We start from the raw sequence: 18,192 nt of genomic DNA, 5'->3' as shown, positions 1-18,192 counted from the left end.
AGAAAGAAAGAAAGAGAGAGAGAGAGAGAAAGGAAGGAAGGAAGAAAGAAAGAAAGAAAGAAAGAAAGAAAGAAAGAAAGAAAGAAAGAAAGAAAGAAAGGAAGAAAGAAAGAAAGGAAGAAAGACAATCAGATGAATAGACGATACACAAGCTCTCTATCTTTTCTTGAACAAACGCTGATTTTTAGATATTGTTTGTTACTTCTAGACAGATCTTCAGAAGCAAGATTCAAACCCTTTTAAACCACATTCAGAACATTCAGTAACTCTCCACTTCCTTGCTGATAAAACCAAGACTACTCTGGCTGGATTTCAAAGTCTGCTCTGTGATCTGCTCTCAGTGTAGCCCTGAATTTGTTCCTTCTTCACTCCAACAAACCAAACTCTCCTGCTGATTCCTAGATAAGTTCTGTATTTGAAGACCGCCATGACTTTTCTCATTCTTCTGTGCATACTAAACCCTGCTGCCTTTGCAGGCCAATGCTGCCTGCTCTGAGAGTTTCCTGAGATTCTTGGTCAGGTCTTTTCTTTTTTTCTCTAAAATTTTTGTGACTTTTTCTACAAGTTATATTTTCCTTCTTTGGTCTTATTCTAAGATAAAAACAGAGTCTTCGACACCCGTGGATCCCGGCCCGCAGCAGCTCTCTGCTCCCAGACCCGGTGAGAGAGAGACCCAACCGCCTGGTCAGGTGGGCACTCCTGAGGCTGCAGAGCGGAAGAGACCACCAACACTGCTCACCCCTACCCACATCCCTGGCCCAAGAGGAAACTGTATAAGGCCTCTGGGCTCCCGTGGGGGAGGGCCCAGGAGCGGCAGGACCCCTGCGCCTGAGACACCGCCAGAACCTGAAAGAAACAGACCGGATAAACAGTTCTCTGCACCCAAATCCCGTGGGAGGGAGAGCTAAACCTTCAGAGAGGCAGACAAGCCTGGGAAACCAGAAGAGACTGCTCCCTGCACACACATCACGGACGCCAGAGGAAAAAGCCAAAGACCATCTGGAACCCTGGTGCACTGAAGCTCCCGGAAGGGGTGGCACAGGTCTTCCTGGTTGCTGCCGTTGCAGAAAGCCCGTGGGCAGCACCCCACGAGCGAACTTGAGCCTCAGGACCACAGGTAAGACCAAATTTTCTGCTGCAAGAAAGCTGCCTGGTGAACTCAAGACACAGGCCCACAGGAACAGCTGAAGACCTGTAGAGAGGAAAAACTACACGCCCGAAAGCAGAACACTCTGTCCCCATAACTGACTGAAAGAGAGGAAAACAGGTCTACAGCACTCCTGACACACAGGCTTATAGGACAGTCTAGCCACTGTCAGAAATAGCAGAACAAAGTAACACTAGAGATAATCTGATGGCGAGAGGCAAGCGCAGGAACACAAGCAACAGAAACCAAGACTACATGCCATCATCAGAGCCCAATTCTCCCACCAAAGCAAACACGGAATATCCAAACACACCAGAAAAGCAAGATCTAGTTTCAAAATCATATTTGATCATGATGCTGGAGGACTTCAAGAAAGACATGAAGAACTCCCTTAGAGAACAAGTAGAAGCCTACAGAGAGGAATCGCAAAAATGCCTAAAAGAATCGCAAAAATCCCTGAAAGAATTCCAGGAAAACATAAATAAACAAGTAGAAGCCCATAGAGAGGAGACACAAAAATCCCTGAAAGAATTCCAGGAAAACACAATCAAACAGTTGAAGGAATTAAAAATGGAAATAGAAGCAATCAAGAAAGAACACATGGAAACAACCCTGGATATAGAAAACCAAAAGAAGAGACAAGGAGCTGTAGATACAAGCTTCACCAACAGAATACAAGAGATGGAAGAGAGAATCTCAGGAGCAGAAGATTCCATAGAAATCATTGACTCAACTGTCAAAGATAATGTAAAGCGGAAAAAGCTACTGGTCCAAAACATACAGGAAATCCAGGACTCAATGAGAAGATCAAACCTAAGGATAATAGGTATAGAAGAGAGTGAAGACTCCCAGCTCAAAGGACCAGTAAATATCTTCAACAAAATCATAGAAGAAAACTTCCCTAACCTAAAAAAAGAGATACCCATAGACATACAAGAAGCCTACAGAACTCCAAATAGATTGGACCAGAAAAGAAACACCTCCCGTCACATAATTGTCAAAACACCAAATGCACAAAATAAAGAAAGAATATTAAAAGCAGTAAGGGAAAAAGGTCAAGTAACATATAAAGGGAGACCTATCAGAATCACACCAGACTTCTCGCCAGAAACTATGAAGGCCAGAAGATCCTGGACTGATGTCATACAGACCCTAAGAGAACACAAATGCCAGCCCAGGTTACTGTATCCAGCAAAACTCTCAATTAACATTGATGGAGAAACCAAGATATTCCATGACAAAACCAAATTTACACAATATCTTTCCACAAATTCAGCACTACAAAGGATAATAAATGGTAAAGCCCAACATAAGGAGGCAAGCTATACCCTAGAAGAAGCAAGAAACTAATCGTCTTGGCAACAAAACAAAGAGAATGAAAGCACACAAACATAACCTCACATCCAAATATGAATATAAAGGGAAACAATAATCACTATTCCTTAATATCTCTCAATATCAATGGCCTCAACTCCCCAATAAAAAGACATAGATTAACAAACTGGATACGCAACGAGGACCCTGCATTCTGCTGCCTACAGGAAACACACCTCAGAGACAAAGACAGACACTACCTCAGAGTGAAAGGCTGGAAAACAACTTTCCAAGCAAATGGTCAGAAGAAGCAAGCTGGAGTAGCCATTCTAATATCAAATAAAATCAATTTCCAACTAAAAGTCATCAAAAAAGATAAGGAAGGACACTTCATATTCATCAAAGGAAAAATCCACCAAGATGAACTCTCAATCCTAAATATCTATGCCCCAAATACAAGGGCACCTACATACGTAAAAGAAACCTTACTAAAGCTCAAAACACACATTGCACCTCACACAATAATAGTGGGAGATTTCAACACCCCACTCTCATCAATGGACAGATCATGGAAACAGAAATTAAACAGTGATGTAGACAGACTAAGAGAAGTCATGAGCCAAATGGACTTAACGGATATTTATAGAACATTCTATCCTAAAGCAAAAGGATATACCTTCTTCTCAGCTCCTCATGGTACTTTCTCCAAAATTGACCGTATAATTGGTCAAAAAACGGGCCTCAACAGGTACAGAAAGATAAAATAATCCCATGCGTGCTATCGGACCACCACGGCCTAAAACTGGTCTTCAATAACAATAAGGGAAGAATGCCCACATATATGTAGAAATTGAACAATGCTCTACTCAATGATAACCTGGTCAAGGAAGAAATAAAGAAAGAAATTAAAAACTTTTTAGAATTTAATGAAAATGAAGATACAACATACTCAAACTTATGGGACACAATGAAAGCTGTGCTAAAAGGAAAACTCATAGCGCTGAGTGCCTGCAGAAAGAAACAGGAAAGAGCATATGTCAGCAGCTTGACAGCACACCTAAAAGCTCTAGAACAAAAAGAAGCAAATACACCCAGGAGGAGTAGAAGGCAGGAAATAATCAAACTCAGAGCTGAAATCAACCAAGTAGAAACAAAAAGGACGATAGAAAGAATCAACAGACCCAAAAGTTGGTTCTTTGAGAAAATCAACAAGATAGATAAACCCTTAGCCAGACTAACGAGAGGACACAGAGAGTGCGTCCAAATTAACAAAATCAGAAATGAAAAGGGAGACATAACTACAGATTCAGAGGAAATTCAAAAAATCATCAGATCTTACTATAAAAACCTATATTCAACAAAATTTGAAAATCTTCAGGAAATGGACAATTTCCTAGACAGATACCAGGTATCGAAGTTAAATCAGGAACAGATAAACCAGTTAAACAACCCCATAACTCCTAAGGAAATAGAAGCAGTCATTAAAGGTCTCCCAACCAAAAAGAGCCCAGGTCCAGACGGGTTTAGTGCAGAATTCTATCAAACCTTCATAGAAGACCTCATACCAATATTATCCAAACTATTCCACAAAATTGAAACAGATGGAGCCCTACCGAATTCCTTCTACGAAGCCACAATTACTCTTATACCTAAGCCACACAAAGACACAACAAAGAAAGAGAACTTCAGACCAATTTCCCTTATGAATATCGACGCAAAAATAATCAATAAAATTCTGGCAAACCGAATTCAAGAGCACATCAAAACAATCATCCACCATGATCAAGTAGGCTTCATCCCAGGCATGCAGGGATGGTTTAATATGCGGAAAACCATCAACGTGATCCATTATATAAACAAACTGAAAGAACAGAACCACATGATCATTTCATTAGATGCTGAGAAAGCATTTGACAAAATTCAACACCCCTTCATGATAAAAGTCCTGGAAAGAATAGGAATTCAAGGCCCATACCTAAACATAGTAAAAGCCATATACAGCAAACCAGTTGCTAACATTAAACTAAATGGAAAGAAACTTGAAGCAATCCCACTAAAATCAGGGACTAGACAAGGCTGCCCACTCTCTCCCTACTTATTCAATATAGTTCTTGAAGTTCTAGCCAGAGCAATCAGACAACAAAAGGAGATCAAGGGGATACAGATCGGAAAAGAAGAGGTCAAAATATCACTATTTGCAGATGACATGATAGTATTTTTAAGTGATCCCAAAAGTTCCACCAGAGAAATACTAAAGCTGATAAACAACTTCAGCAAAGTGGCTGGGTATAAAATTAACTCAAATAAATCAGTTGCCTTCCTCTATACAAAAGAGAAACAAGCCGAGAAAGAAATTAGGGAAATGACACCCTTCATAATAGACCCAAATAATATAAAGTACCTCGGTGTGACTTTAACCAAGCAAGTAAAAGATCTGTACAATAAGAACTTCAAGACACTGAGGAAAGAAATTGAAGAAGACCTCAGAAGATGGAAAGATCTCCCATGCTCATGGATTGGCAGGATTAATATAGTAAAAATGGCCATTTTACCAAAAGCAATCTACAGATTCAATGCAATCCCCATCAAAATACCAATCCAATTCTTCAAAGAGTTAGACAGAACAATTTGCAAATTCATCTGGAATAACAAAAAACCCAGGATAGCTAAAACTATCCTCAACAATAAAAGGACTTCAGGGGGAATCACTATCCCTGAACTCAAGCAGTATTACAGAGCAATAGTGATAAAAACTGCATGGTATTGGTACAGAGACAGACAGATAGACCAATGGAATAGAATTGAAGACCCAGAAATGAACCCACACACCTATGGTCACTTGATTTTTGACAAAGGAGCCAAAACCATCCAGTGGAAAAAAGATAGCATTTTCAGCAAATGGTGCTGGTTCAACTGGAGGGCAACATGTAGAAGAATGCAGATCGACCCATGCTTATCACCCTGTACAAAGCTTAAGTCCAAGTGGATCAAGGACCTCCACATCAAACCAGACACACTCAAACTAATAGAAGAAAAACTAGGGAAGCATCTGGAACACATAGGCACTGGAAAAAATTTCCTGAACAAAACACCAATGGCTTATGCTCTAAGATCAAGAATCGACAAATGGGATCTCATAAAACTGCAAAGCTTCTGTAAGGCAAAGGACACTGTGGTTAGGACAAAACGGCAACCAACAGATTGGGAAAAGATCTTTACCAATCCTACAACAGATAGAAGCCTTATATCCAAAATATGCAAAGAACTCAAGAAGTTAGACCACAGGGAAACAAATAACCCTATTTAAAAATGGGGTTCAGAGCTAAACAAAGAATTCACAGCTGAGGAATGCAGAATGGCTGAGAAACACCTAAAGAAATGTTCAACATCTTTAGTCATAAGGGAAATGCAAATCAAAACAACCCTGAGATTTCACCTCACACCAGTGAGAATGGCTAAGATCAAAAACTCAGGTGACAGCAGATGCTGGCGAGGATGTGGAGAAAGAGGAACACTCCTCCATTGTTGGTGGGATTGCAGACTGGTAAAACCATTCTGGAAATCAGTCTGGAGGTTCCTCAGAAAATTGGACATTGAACTGCCTGAGGATCCAGCTATACCTCTCTTGGGCATATACCCAAAAGATGCCTCAACATATAAAAGAGACACGTGCTCCACTATGTTCATCGCAGCCTTATTTATAATAGCCAGAAAATGGAAAGAACCCAGATGCCCTTCAACAGAGGAATGGATACAGAATATGTGGTACATCTACACAATGGAATATTACTCAGCTATCAAAAACGAGTTTATGAAATTCGTAGGCAAATATTTGGAACTGGAAAATATCATCCTGAGTGAGCTAACCCAATCACAGAAAGACATACATGGTATGCATTCATTGATAAGTGGCTATTAGCCCAAATGCTTGAATTACCCTAGATCCCTAGAACAAACGAAACTCAAGACGGATGATCAAAATGTGAATGCTTCACTCCTTCTTTAAATGAGGAAAAAGAATACCCTTGGCAGGGAAGGGAGAGGCAAAGATTAAAACAGAGACTGAAGGAACACCCATTCAGAGCCTGCCCCATGTGGCCCATACATATACAACCACCCAATTAGACAAGATGGATGAAGCAAAGAAGTGCAGACCGACAGGAGCCGGATGTAGATCTCTCCTGAGAGACACAGCCAGAATACAACAAATACAGAGGCGAATGCCAGCAGCAAACCGCTGAACTGAGAATAGGTCCCCTATTGAAGGAATCAGAGAAAGAATTGGAAGAGCTTGAAGGGGCTCGAGACCCCAAAAGTACAACAATGCCAACCAACCAGAGCTTCCAGGGACTAAGCCACTACCTAAAGACTATACATGGACTGACCCTGGACTCTGACCCCATAGGTAGCAATGAATATTCTAGTAAGAGCACCAGTGGAAGGGGAAGCTCTGGGTCCTGCTAAGACTGAACCCCCAGTGAACTAGTCTATGGGGGGGAGGGCGGCAATGGGGGGAGGGTTGGGAGGGGAACACCCATAAGGAAGGGGAGGGGGGAGGGGGATGTTTGCCCGGAAACCGGGAAAGGGAATAATACTCAAAATGTATATAAGAAATACTCAAGTTAATAATAAAAAAAAAAAGAAAAAAAATTATGAACTGATTGAGCAAGCACATCACACTTACCCTTGACAAATGAATAAAACTCTGATACACCTTTAAAAAAAAAAAAAACAGAGTCTTCCACTCCTGGTATCCTCCATTTCTAAAACAATGAACTCAACGTAGAGTAAATTCAATAAATTATGTTCCTAGAGAACTAATCAAAATGACCTAGCTTCTCAAATTTGATGACCTTCTGGTGAATTCTGCCATCAGTCCACACATTTCCCATATCACCAGCAATGAAGTGTAGTTTCCTTGTTAGTAACCTTAAAACGAATCTAGGGAGATAATGCACATGTTCAAATTAAATTAAATATGATACTGTGACCTAAGAGAGTTAAGCCAGGGCCTGATGTAAACAAAAGTTCATCCAGACCGAGGACACTGCAAGAATTAGTTTTACAATAAGGTTCTATTATCACTTTCATTGTAGTAAGATCAAGGAAATAAGACTTGTACAAAACACCAGAGCAGAACTGATTAGTGGCTTCTAAACAAATGAAGATGTCATACTTCCCCCAATGGATCTACACATCTGTGTACATTCAATATGACGACACATCAATAAGATTCTCCACATATTGCAGCTAATCCAATTCAATAAAAGGTTATAAAGCACATTACACAGATATGATAATGTAGCTATTAAATTTAGCTTTGTTTACCCTAAAGGTATACAGATAACTTTTCACTTGAAGAACATGTACCATAGTGGTGCTTCCTAGAGTCATCAGTCTTCTGCTGTGTTGGCCAAGAAACAGAGGGGTAGCAGGAGAAAATCTAGGACTGGTTCATAGGTGTTATCTCTAGAAAAATGTATGCTTTTCACATTTGATGATCCACTGATGGTCTTACTAGATAGATTCATCTTTTATTTCATTTAATTTTTGTATTTGTATCTGGAGGCAGGAATGTACTACAGCTTCTGTCACTGGGTCTCTGAAAACCAGACACAGCCCTGGTCATATTTCCTGACATGATTCTTAAGTCTCTGCCTCCTTATGATAACCTCTCAGCTGCTTCCAACTCAATAGCAGGGAAAGTACATCTGCTTTGTGGTGTTGGTCAGGCGCCAAGCTCTTCATTAGGGACATTAGACAAGCAAGTTCTGGTCTGTTCCACTTCAGTGAAAACCATCGGGGTCTTCTTCCAAAGGTGTGACATTCCACAGATATGGGGAGAAGCTTGAGATGATGATTAGCCTTCCTCAGCCAAAGCAATAGGACAAATATGGGTCACATTCACCACAAAGAAGACATTGGCTTGGAAGGGGTGGAACTGGAGTATGAGCTTCATATGAATATAAATATGAGCTTCAGAGCCCTTCTGTATTTTTGCCTAAACTCAACATTTTGATCCATAAGACATTTGGAGAGTGATGAACTGTTGAAAATTAAGATTGAGAAAGGCCACCAGTACAAGCAGTTATCCATATATGAATCAGAAATGAAAAATATCCCTACTCAATGCATTTGCTTTCCCATTCATATAGAGCTGTTCAGTACAGTGGAAGAAGAAACATTTTTAAAAATTGCCCTTTGAAATGGCACTTATAATAATTTCAAAATATTAATCTTCATTTTAACAGTCCTTCTGAGACTTTTTTCATATCACACTAGTAAAACCAAATCATGAGGAATTACATGAAGGCCAAGGAAGCAGGACCGTGTTGTTCATTCCTTGGTCATAATGTTGGCCCGAGGGCCTCTACCTTCTGGGTATCGTGTGAGGCTGCAAGGTTTAAGGCAAAGCTTCATACATCTTCTTGTGGTCAATGAATTTTAGGCAATGATGACTGGAAAGTCAAATTTTCCTGAAGGCCTTAAAGTGACAAAACCAAGAAAGAGTCACCCTTTACAAGGTTATATGAAAGTCAGGCTCCCCACTGATAACAAAATGAATATTGAATGTGACAGTGAGCACCTTCTGTCACTGCTGCTGCACTTTCTGCTCGTTTGTGGGTGACATACTGCACAATGGGTAGAGCAGCAAGCCCTTCCTTCTCCCAGGTACCCTCTGAAAGCATGAATCATTTTCTTGGTGTTGTTTCTTTATCTGAAATAGGGGGACTTAATAGCACCTCTCTCAAAGGGTTTTTCTATCTATCAAGACTGAGCAAATGCTTCTGAAGAATCTAAACTATCCCAAGTAGCTTGTTGATATGAAAAATTCAAATATACTCGAACGATTAGAACAGGTAAAATCATCGCTGTTCACTGGAACCCACAGTCTAGTGTTTTCCAGAAATCACTGAAATAACACATGTAAGATATTAATGTACCTTTAGTGTAAAGAGGGAGCTCAATAAGTAGCATCTGCCATTACCTTTCATTGGTGTACTCAGTTACTATTCATATTCATTCATTCATTCATTCATTCATTCATTCATTCATGGGGTAGTTTGCATGTGAAGAGCACATGAGCGAAGATCAGAGATCACCTTGTACAAACCATTTCTCACCTTCCACCATATGGGATCCAGGGATCAAACAGGTTGTCAGGCTTAGCAATAGGAAATTTTAGTAACTGTGCCATCTTGTCACGCAACCGTCTCTGACTTCTTTCCTTAATTTCCTGTGTTATAGTTCCTACTAGTGAGATAGAGTTAAATACGGAATTAAAATAAATTTGACTTCAGTTTTAAGCTTCTGGATTGCACTTTTAGTTATTGGAAATGGTCAGTGTGATCAAATAAAGGTTAAAAAAATAACAATTTGTTGTTGTTAAGTGTTATTCCACTCTTGCTTGATTATCAAGCAAAACAATTCTAAACTAATATGCTTTTTAAAGAGATCTAGGCTATTTTTGATTGGCTACTAAACATTCACATCTTTGAAGTTACGGTTTTTAAGACACTCTCCTCAGAATTGATAGTGATGGGGACAGACACCCAGAAGAGGGGACTCAGCAAAGCACAGAACTGCTTCTCAGATACAGAAGGAACTCTGCAGAGGTCTGAGAAAATAATCCATTATCATAAATGACATTCTTGTGTTTAAAATCACTGTTCTTAAAAGATGTTTTGTCCCTTCATTAGCCTTTGTTCTTCTTTTCAGACTCTCCGAGTATATTGGTTTAGGAACACGCTATTGAGTGCTGGCTCCATAGACACCATAGCGGGTACCTGCCTCAGTTTTGCCGTTGTTCCTAGTCACTTGGAGATTATTTCTGAATTCTCCAGCAGATTGTCATGTACCTCCCACACCAGACTTTGGAATCATAAGACTTAGAGCTGACTAGGTGATTAGCCCCCCTTTGTTAGACTGTTTCCACAGAATGAAAAGTATTTTCAAAAATTAGTTCGGTTTTGCAAAACAAATATGGTGAGTCTTTTACAATTACTTTAAGGGACATTTTCTTTATTGTTTTATCAGAAAGAGCAGTTACATACAAAGGCACAGAAAGCAAGATGTTGTAATAGCCACAAACTTGTGAGTCTAAGGACTTGAAGGGTGCTCTGCCTGTCAGAGATGATTTCTTCTTAACTTCGCAAATGCAGAATTTACAACTGCAGGCTGAAGGCATGGCACACAGGTTAAGAGCACTTGCTAATCTTGCCAAGGACCTGGCTTTTATTCCCAGATTTCACATGACAGTTCATAATCGTATATAAGAACCCCAGCTTCAAGGCCTCAGATGACTTCTCCCAACCTTCATGGGCAGATAGTATACATCTGTACATACACAAACATAAAACAGTTATATACATAAAATAAGACATTTATTAAAAATGGACGATTTGTTTTACATTACAGGGAGAGATGATTCCATGTCAATAATTGCGTTATGGTTATGTGTTATACATTCAATATTTAAATCTTTTTCATTTTCTTTGCAATTAAAGGGATGAGGCTTTTGCACACTATTTCTTTAAAAACTAAGAGAACTTAAATACTGAAATCAAAGTAAGTTGTGTAGAAGAAAATCTTTAGTACCATTGTTGATAGACATCTAAAACTTTAGGACAACTTATTGAAATGCTACTAATTTCAACTTTTATAATGTGCTCCTCTGAACAATAAAGAAAATCTTATTGCAGTCAAAGAGAAATGATTTTCATGAAAATAGAATAGGAAAGGCAATTTTAATTTCTTCAATGCTTAGGCTCTGATACATAACTAGTTCAAAGTTTATACAATTCTCCTCAACTATCTTCATTTTCTTTTCCTTCCTAACTCACTCTCTCAACTCTGCGTCTCAGTCATGTAACCAGATAGAAAAACATCTCAGTAAAACATGACTGTAAGTTTCTTCAAAGGTCAGTTATAAGTACTGTGCCTGAATTATCTCTGCCCCCACCCCAACTTGGATCAATTTCCCCTAATTATAGAAATCCTGAAGTATCTTTTAATTCTCCTACTACATCATGTCAAGGGCTTCAGCGTGGAGTTCACAGTTGGGTTCAGTTCTCAGGATACTCCCTTTGTATCTCTTCCTCCCTCACCCTGCAAAGGCTCTTCAACTAGATAGGGAAGGGAGTCAGCCCTTTCATCTTCTCATTCCCAGGACAGAAGCTATGTCTGGAATGCCTTCTCCCAGAGTGAAGGAACCCCTCCCTGCTATCATTGATGGAGCTTATCAGATCACACCTTCTTCTCAACCTCCCTCCAAATAACTGAGAAGGCAAGAGATGCCTGCCTTGGCCCCTGTCTTTAGAAGCTGGAAAAGCTTGCCTACAGTATAGTAGTGCTCACAGGATCGATTCTAAAACTTTTTGTTGTTGCCAGTTCTCTGAGCTTTGTAGCTCATTAGATTACGGTCATTCTATCAGGGAAGAGCATTCTATATAATCAATTGCTAATTCCAGTATGATAGAGTTGCAACTTTGGCTGTGTCCCCTGGTAAAAGTGTTTGCCCTCTTGAACCTGGGCTCCCAGGTTTCCAGGGCAGGGTCATGGTTCTCCCAGAACCTCATTGTAAGAGGCAGTAGTCCATGAGTTTGCATCAGAGTGACCTCTCTGTTCACATTCTGCAACCTGTAAACATGGTGTCACATTGCAAAAGAGACTTCATAGATCTAATTAGAGAGACTTCGGAAATATTATAAATGTGAAGATAAAGAGAGATTAATAGAGAGGGAGCCAATCTAATCAGACAAACCCTTAAAAACAGGAAATATTTTTCCAGCTTGAGTGGAGTTTGGCCCACTGCCTCTTAATGGGGAAGAAGAAAGAGCAAGACAGAACACCCCTAGCAGAGAAGATTAGGCCCAGTGAGTGGGCAGCACTTTCCTAAAACTGAAAAGTTCAATGTGCCAAGAACTGAGTTCAGCTCCCAGTCTCCATAATAGACAGCACCTTCATTTCAGCATTGCAGGACTCAGTTAGAACCAGATGGGACTGCCGGGCTCCTAAAGAGTAGTAAGTACATAAAAGAATGCAAACTGCTTTAAGCCACTACACTACTTCATTATTCATTTGCTCATTTTGACATTTCATTACATCTGCCATAGGAAATATAGACTACTACTATACCTACTTTAAACCCTTTGTTTTTCACCTTATTTAGTCTACATGTTGTAAATGATACCAAAATAATCACATGATGGTTGATTAAAAGTATAGAATGTTCTGGAAAATGGCTCCCAATCCTCACAAAATATTATCATCAAGTTAGTTCCTTACTGTGCCATTAACAGGTCACTTTGGAAGTCCCTTTTATATGGAAGCTTCTGTCTAAGATATGACAGTAGAACTTATACCCCATCGCCTGATTCACTAAGGATAATTTTCAACACGTCCAAAGCTGAAGGGTCCCGATGCAATGATATTGTCACTCTGTGGCTGATTGGCTTCCTCCAGAGATCATATAACACTAAGGACTAATTATTTTTGTGTTTCTGGAGCAAGAACATTAGAAGATTTGTAGTTAGTTCAGTCATGAAGAGAGAAAGCTCTGCAGATGGGCACGAGTGTGGCACCTATCCTTGCTAACATGTCTATCAAAACTAGTGACATGATCTGAGGATGGGGAACCATCTTTCAGAATGCCGTGTCTATCAACATTGATGATAGAGTACTATTTCTTGTCAAATGGTCTGTCTATATATTTCTTATATATTTCTTTGGTGGATCATATTTTATTGATGATATCATAATTGAAGATATTATTTGCAGGAGGCATAGATCTTTTCAGAATTTACAATTTTAAATCTTAAGTCTTCTCCACATAAAGTTCATAAAGTCCATAAAATCACCTAGTGTTCTATCTATCCATCTGTAGGTACCATTAACATCTTAGGGTCTTGTCTACCTATCATGTAATCAAAAGGCAGAGATGCTTACAATACCACATGGAACTTCTGAAGAGTTCTTTTTATTCTCTCTTCAACTCAACCTTGCTTTTCTTAGTTTTATTTTATTTTTATTGGATATTTTATGTATTTCCATTTCAAATGTTAACCCTTTTCCCCCTTCTTCTCCCCACTTCCTTCTCCCCCTGCTTCTATGAAGATGTACCCACTCCCACCTCAATGCTCTGGTATTCCCCTACACTGGGGAAACAAGCCTTCAGAGAACCAAGAGTTTCTCTTTCTATTGATGCCAGACAATGCCATTCTCTGCTACATATGTGGCTGGAGCCATGGGTCCCTTTATGTGTATACTCATTGGTTGGTGGTTTAGTCCCTGGGAACTCTGGGGGAGTTGGTTTGGTTGGTTGATATTGTTGTTCTTCCTATGGGGTTGCAAACCCCTTCAACTCCTTCAGTCTTTTCCATAATTCCTTCATTGCAGTCCCTGTGCTCAGCCTGATGGTTAGCTGCAAGCATCCTCATCTGTATCAGTAAGGCTCTGGCAGAGACTCTCAGGAGACATCCATATCAGGCTTCTATCAACAAGCACTTCTTGGCATATGACTGTGTTTGGTGGCTGCATATAGGACAGATCCCCAGGTGGATCTCTGGATGACCTTTCCTTCAGTCCCTACTCCACTTGTATTTCCTCCCGTGAATATTTTGTTCTCCCTTCTGAGAAGGACTGAAGCATCCACATTTTGGTCTTCCTTCTTCTTGAGCTTCATATGGTTTATGAATTGTTTCTTGGTTATTCCACACTTTGGGGCTAATATCCACTTATCAATGAGCATAGCATGTGATATATGTTCACATTAAAGTACATGAGCTCCCCTTTATCCATGCAGGATAAAAATTCTAATGGATTTTATGTCTAATGTCTTAGAGTTTCTATGGCTATGAAGAGGCACATAACCACAACAACACTTATAATGACTTTTAATTGGGTCTGGATTACAGTTTCATTGACTTAGTCCATTATAGTTATGGCAGGAAGCATGGTGGCATATAGACAGATAGGGTACTGAAAAGGAACTGAGAGTTCTACACTTGGATTATCAGGCAACAGAAAGAGACAATGCCACACTGGCTTGAGCATACGAGATCTCAATGCCCATCCTCAAAGACACACTTCCTCCAACAAAGCCACATCTACTCAAACAAAGTCACACCTCCTAATAGTGCCACTCCCCGTGTACCAAGCATTCAAACATTTGAGTCTATGAGTACCATTCTATTCACACCACCACAGTGCCTGAAACTGTGAATAACACACAACCCTACCTGTACCATAATTTTCTTTTATGTGTCTACCTATGATAGTTGAATTATAAACTAGGCTCTGTGCTTTCCAGTGCAACACCCTGCTGTCACCTAGAAAAGGTTTCAGATCATGTTTTCCACGAACTATGTACTTCTTATTTACACCAAGTTCTTACCAGGCACTGGGACCAAGCTTCTGTGACTTGAGAAACAGAAATAAAAATAAAACAAATTTTAGTTTTTCTTCTTTACAGTTTTATAGGGAAACAATCCACTGTGACCATAGGCTTTTTTTTTCTCATTAAATTTAGAACTTTTATCTTTTTGTTTAAAGGATCCACCCAAGTTGAAAATATTGGTACTCTTGTGATTTGGGGGTCATTACTAATTAAAACAAGGGTTACTTGAATACAAGAACTTCAACACTGGACGTCTAAGAAGCACAATCCAATAACCCACATCTGTTCAGTGATTAGGCTAATGTGTGGATAGCATGTGCAGCATAGCAGATACACTTCATGAAGAAGTGATTCAATGCTGAGAGTGTTGGAACAGGAAGCCTCACAATAATCAGTAACAGCAATACATATATTGTTTATTGCTGAACTTTCATTAACTGTTTCAAACCATGGCTGACCATGAGTTACTGAAACTATAGAAAGCAAAATTAGAGAAACAAAAAGACTACTACTATTTTCACCAGAGTCTAAAAGGCACCATGAAGTACTGCCTCACTATTGGTGAAAAACATGAGATGAAATAATGTATCTGTTACTTTGAGGTAATGACTTTACAAGTCCCAGTTCATGGAGCCCCGAAGATATCACTGCTAAACCTCCCATCTGACTGTCTACAGAATTCTTTCGACCAGATGACTCACCCAGGACTCCAAGCCTTCTTGCTGGTCTTCTATTGCTATTATATGATGCCATCATTACAGTAGATCAATTTACTGTTCATCAAATGGCCAAAAAGTATAGAACACTTGTTACATAGTTTTGTTTTGCATAAAGGAGAGTATTCTCATAGTCCTATACCCACAAGACTATGGTGGCCAACCACTAAGACTTCCACATCATTGAGACTATAATTGCTTTTGAAGAGTTCAAGGCTTTAGAATGTTCTAGAATTTTTACTCTTTCTTTTTGTTACCGTCTGTGTGTCCTCTATGAATACAGCAGCCCTCATGAGTAGTATAGGAAAGCCAGTTTCTGAGAGTGAGTCATACTGCTGAGCATCCCTTTCCATGATGGTCTAACCCTTCTGAAAGCATAATAAATCATGGCTCCCTTAAATTATTTATGTCCACTATTTTGTCACAGCAGTCAAAACAAGAACTAATACACAAGAGTGGTACTTTGTAAGGACCCTTTCTCTACCTATGATCCAGTCATCTCCCCAAGACCCCACTTCCAAGGACCTCCATCATAAACACTAAATTCAACAGAGCAATTTGATGGGGCTCCAATCCTAAGAAACAATAGTGGGTAAAGTAAGGTAGAGTTGGAGCCTAGTGAAGGTCTTCTGACATGAGCCTCGTTTTGGATTTGTAGATCCAAAAGATGACCTCCAAAAATCTAAGATGTACTTTCCAAGTCCCAAGAGAGAGACAAGGAGCTTTGTGGTTAATACCCCATGCTTTCTTTCTCATAGTAAAGTACAGATACACTAGCTGGTTTTCTGTCAACTGCTCACAAGCTAGAGTCATTAAGGAGGGACGAGCCTCAGTTGAGAAAATATCTCCATAAGATCCAGCTGTAGTGATCAACTGGGGAGGACCCAGTCCTTCGAAGGTGGTTTCATCTCTGGACTGATGGTGCTAGGTTCTATACAAACGCACTATGAACAAGCCACATGGAGCAAGCTAATTAAGCAGCACCCTTCTATAGCCTCTTCATCAGCTCCTACCTCCAGGTTCCTGCCCTAATTGGGTTCCTGGCTTCCTTCTGTGATAGAGTACAATGTGGGAAGTGTAAGCCAATAAGCTCTTTCCTGCACAACTTTTTTTTTGTTATGGTGTATCATCATAACAAGAGTAACTCTGAGACAATTGAAGGAAAAATGCTACTCAGAATCATCAACATGCTTGGCAACACAAAAAAACAAGCAAGAAAGACAGGATCTTCTCTCAAGGAACCATTTATTTAGGCTATAATGAACCTAAAAAATTGTCTACCCTCTGTTATGAGTATTTATATTCGGAATCTAAATTCCTTATGTCCTTTTGCCAGCAATTGAATGCTTTAGTAGTAGTCTAGGCAGTCCTGACACCTGTTTACTAATCTGAAGCTCTTTCCATTTATCACCCAATGTCACAATAGTTCACCTTATTTACATTTCTAATTAGCTTTTTATTGAAAATTTTGAGAAAGGATAATTTTTGATGGTCTCCTGCTTTAAGAAAAAACAATGACAACAATAAAACAAACAAACAAAATCACTCAACACTACACTATATCTTGACTTGGATCACTATTCAAAACTCTGAACACAATGAAGGTTTCTAACTTCTAACAAAAAAATGGGAACATAAAATAGACTCAGCTCGAAATCTTCCAGCAACAAATTAGAGTCAGTGATAAGCTTTATAATTTTAACCTTATTCTGAAAATGTCTTTTGATTCATCAGAAACATAAAAAGGAGACGTTCTACTCCTTCTCCTACACACATAGATCTCCTTGAGAATTTGATTGCCTAAGAAAATCAAGAAGTGTCAGAGAGGTGACTCAGTAGGTAAAGACACCTATCACCAAGCCTGACAACGTGACTCTGGGCTCTGGAATCCATATGGGAGACGGAGATCACTGACTCCTAGTACACTGTTGTCTCACTTCCAAAGCTATTATAAAATGTTTGCAAACCCACCCAGGTACACATAAAATAACTTAACCAAAAAAAAAAACATTTTTTGAAAAAGGAAAGAAAGATGAGAATCAAGAACTAATTTCTTCATTGAACTTCAGTTGAGGAACCTACCTTAGGTCTGAAAAAGAGCCTCCATGGCATGATGGGGAAGGGTGGGATGTTAGAATCATGTTACTGCCAAAAGTTTATGGTAGCTGAAACCTACTGAGGAAAAAGAAAGGAAGAACCTGCATGGGTAAATTCAAATGTATTTTAGGAATAATACACAGATAACAGTAAGTGGCAGTTACCCTGTGTTCACTGCCTACCCGAGTGCTCTCTTTGCAATACAGCACTGAATACACACTGCCCTCTAAGATCTATGTTATAATTATTTCCATCTTAACATGTAGATAAGCCAAGCAAATAATGTGTCAACCTCATGTTGCTGAAAATGATGTAGGTATTGGTGTGTTCTTGGTGTTTGTGACTATACTGAAGCAAAATCTGTTTTGTGAGCTAGAGCCATTGAAAGGGCTTTCCACTAAGGACTAGGATTCTAGTCCTCACTAAGAAGCTAAAACAAACAAACAATAACAACAAAAACCCTAACAAATCTACTGTGGCCCTTTCCCCTTTCACCATGTGAGGTCCAAGTGAAAAGATGG

At 39.5% G+C, this 18,192-nt stretch overlaps 1 long non-coding RNA gene across 1 annotated transcript; it reads right to left on the bottom strand.

The window, feature by feature from the left end:
- Positions 1-10,466: 10,466 nt before the first annotated feature.
- LOC134487054 (uncharacterized) lies at positions 10,467-17,752 on the bottom strand. The gene is made up of 2 exons (XR_010066773.1): positions 17,657-17,752; positions 10,467-10,798 (listed from the first exon to the last, which is right to left on the bottom strand). It is a non-coding gene; the product is annotated as an uncharacterized LOC134487054 (long non-coding RNA).
- Between the last annotated feature and the right edge of the window lie 440 nt (positions 17,753-18,192).

The sequence above is a fragment of the Rattus norvegicus genome, chromosome 5, assembly GCF_036323735.1.
Source record: "Rattus norvegicus strain BN/NHsdMcwi chromosome 5, GRCr8, whole genome shotgun sequence".
NCBI classification, from domain to species: Eukaryota; Metazoa; Chordata; class Mammalia; order Rodentia; family Muridae; genus Rattus; species Rattus norvegicus.
This window is presented reverse-complemented; position numbering and strand designations above follow the sequence as displayed.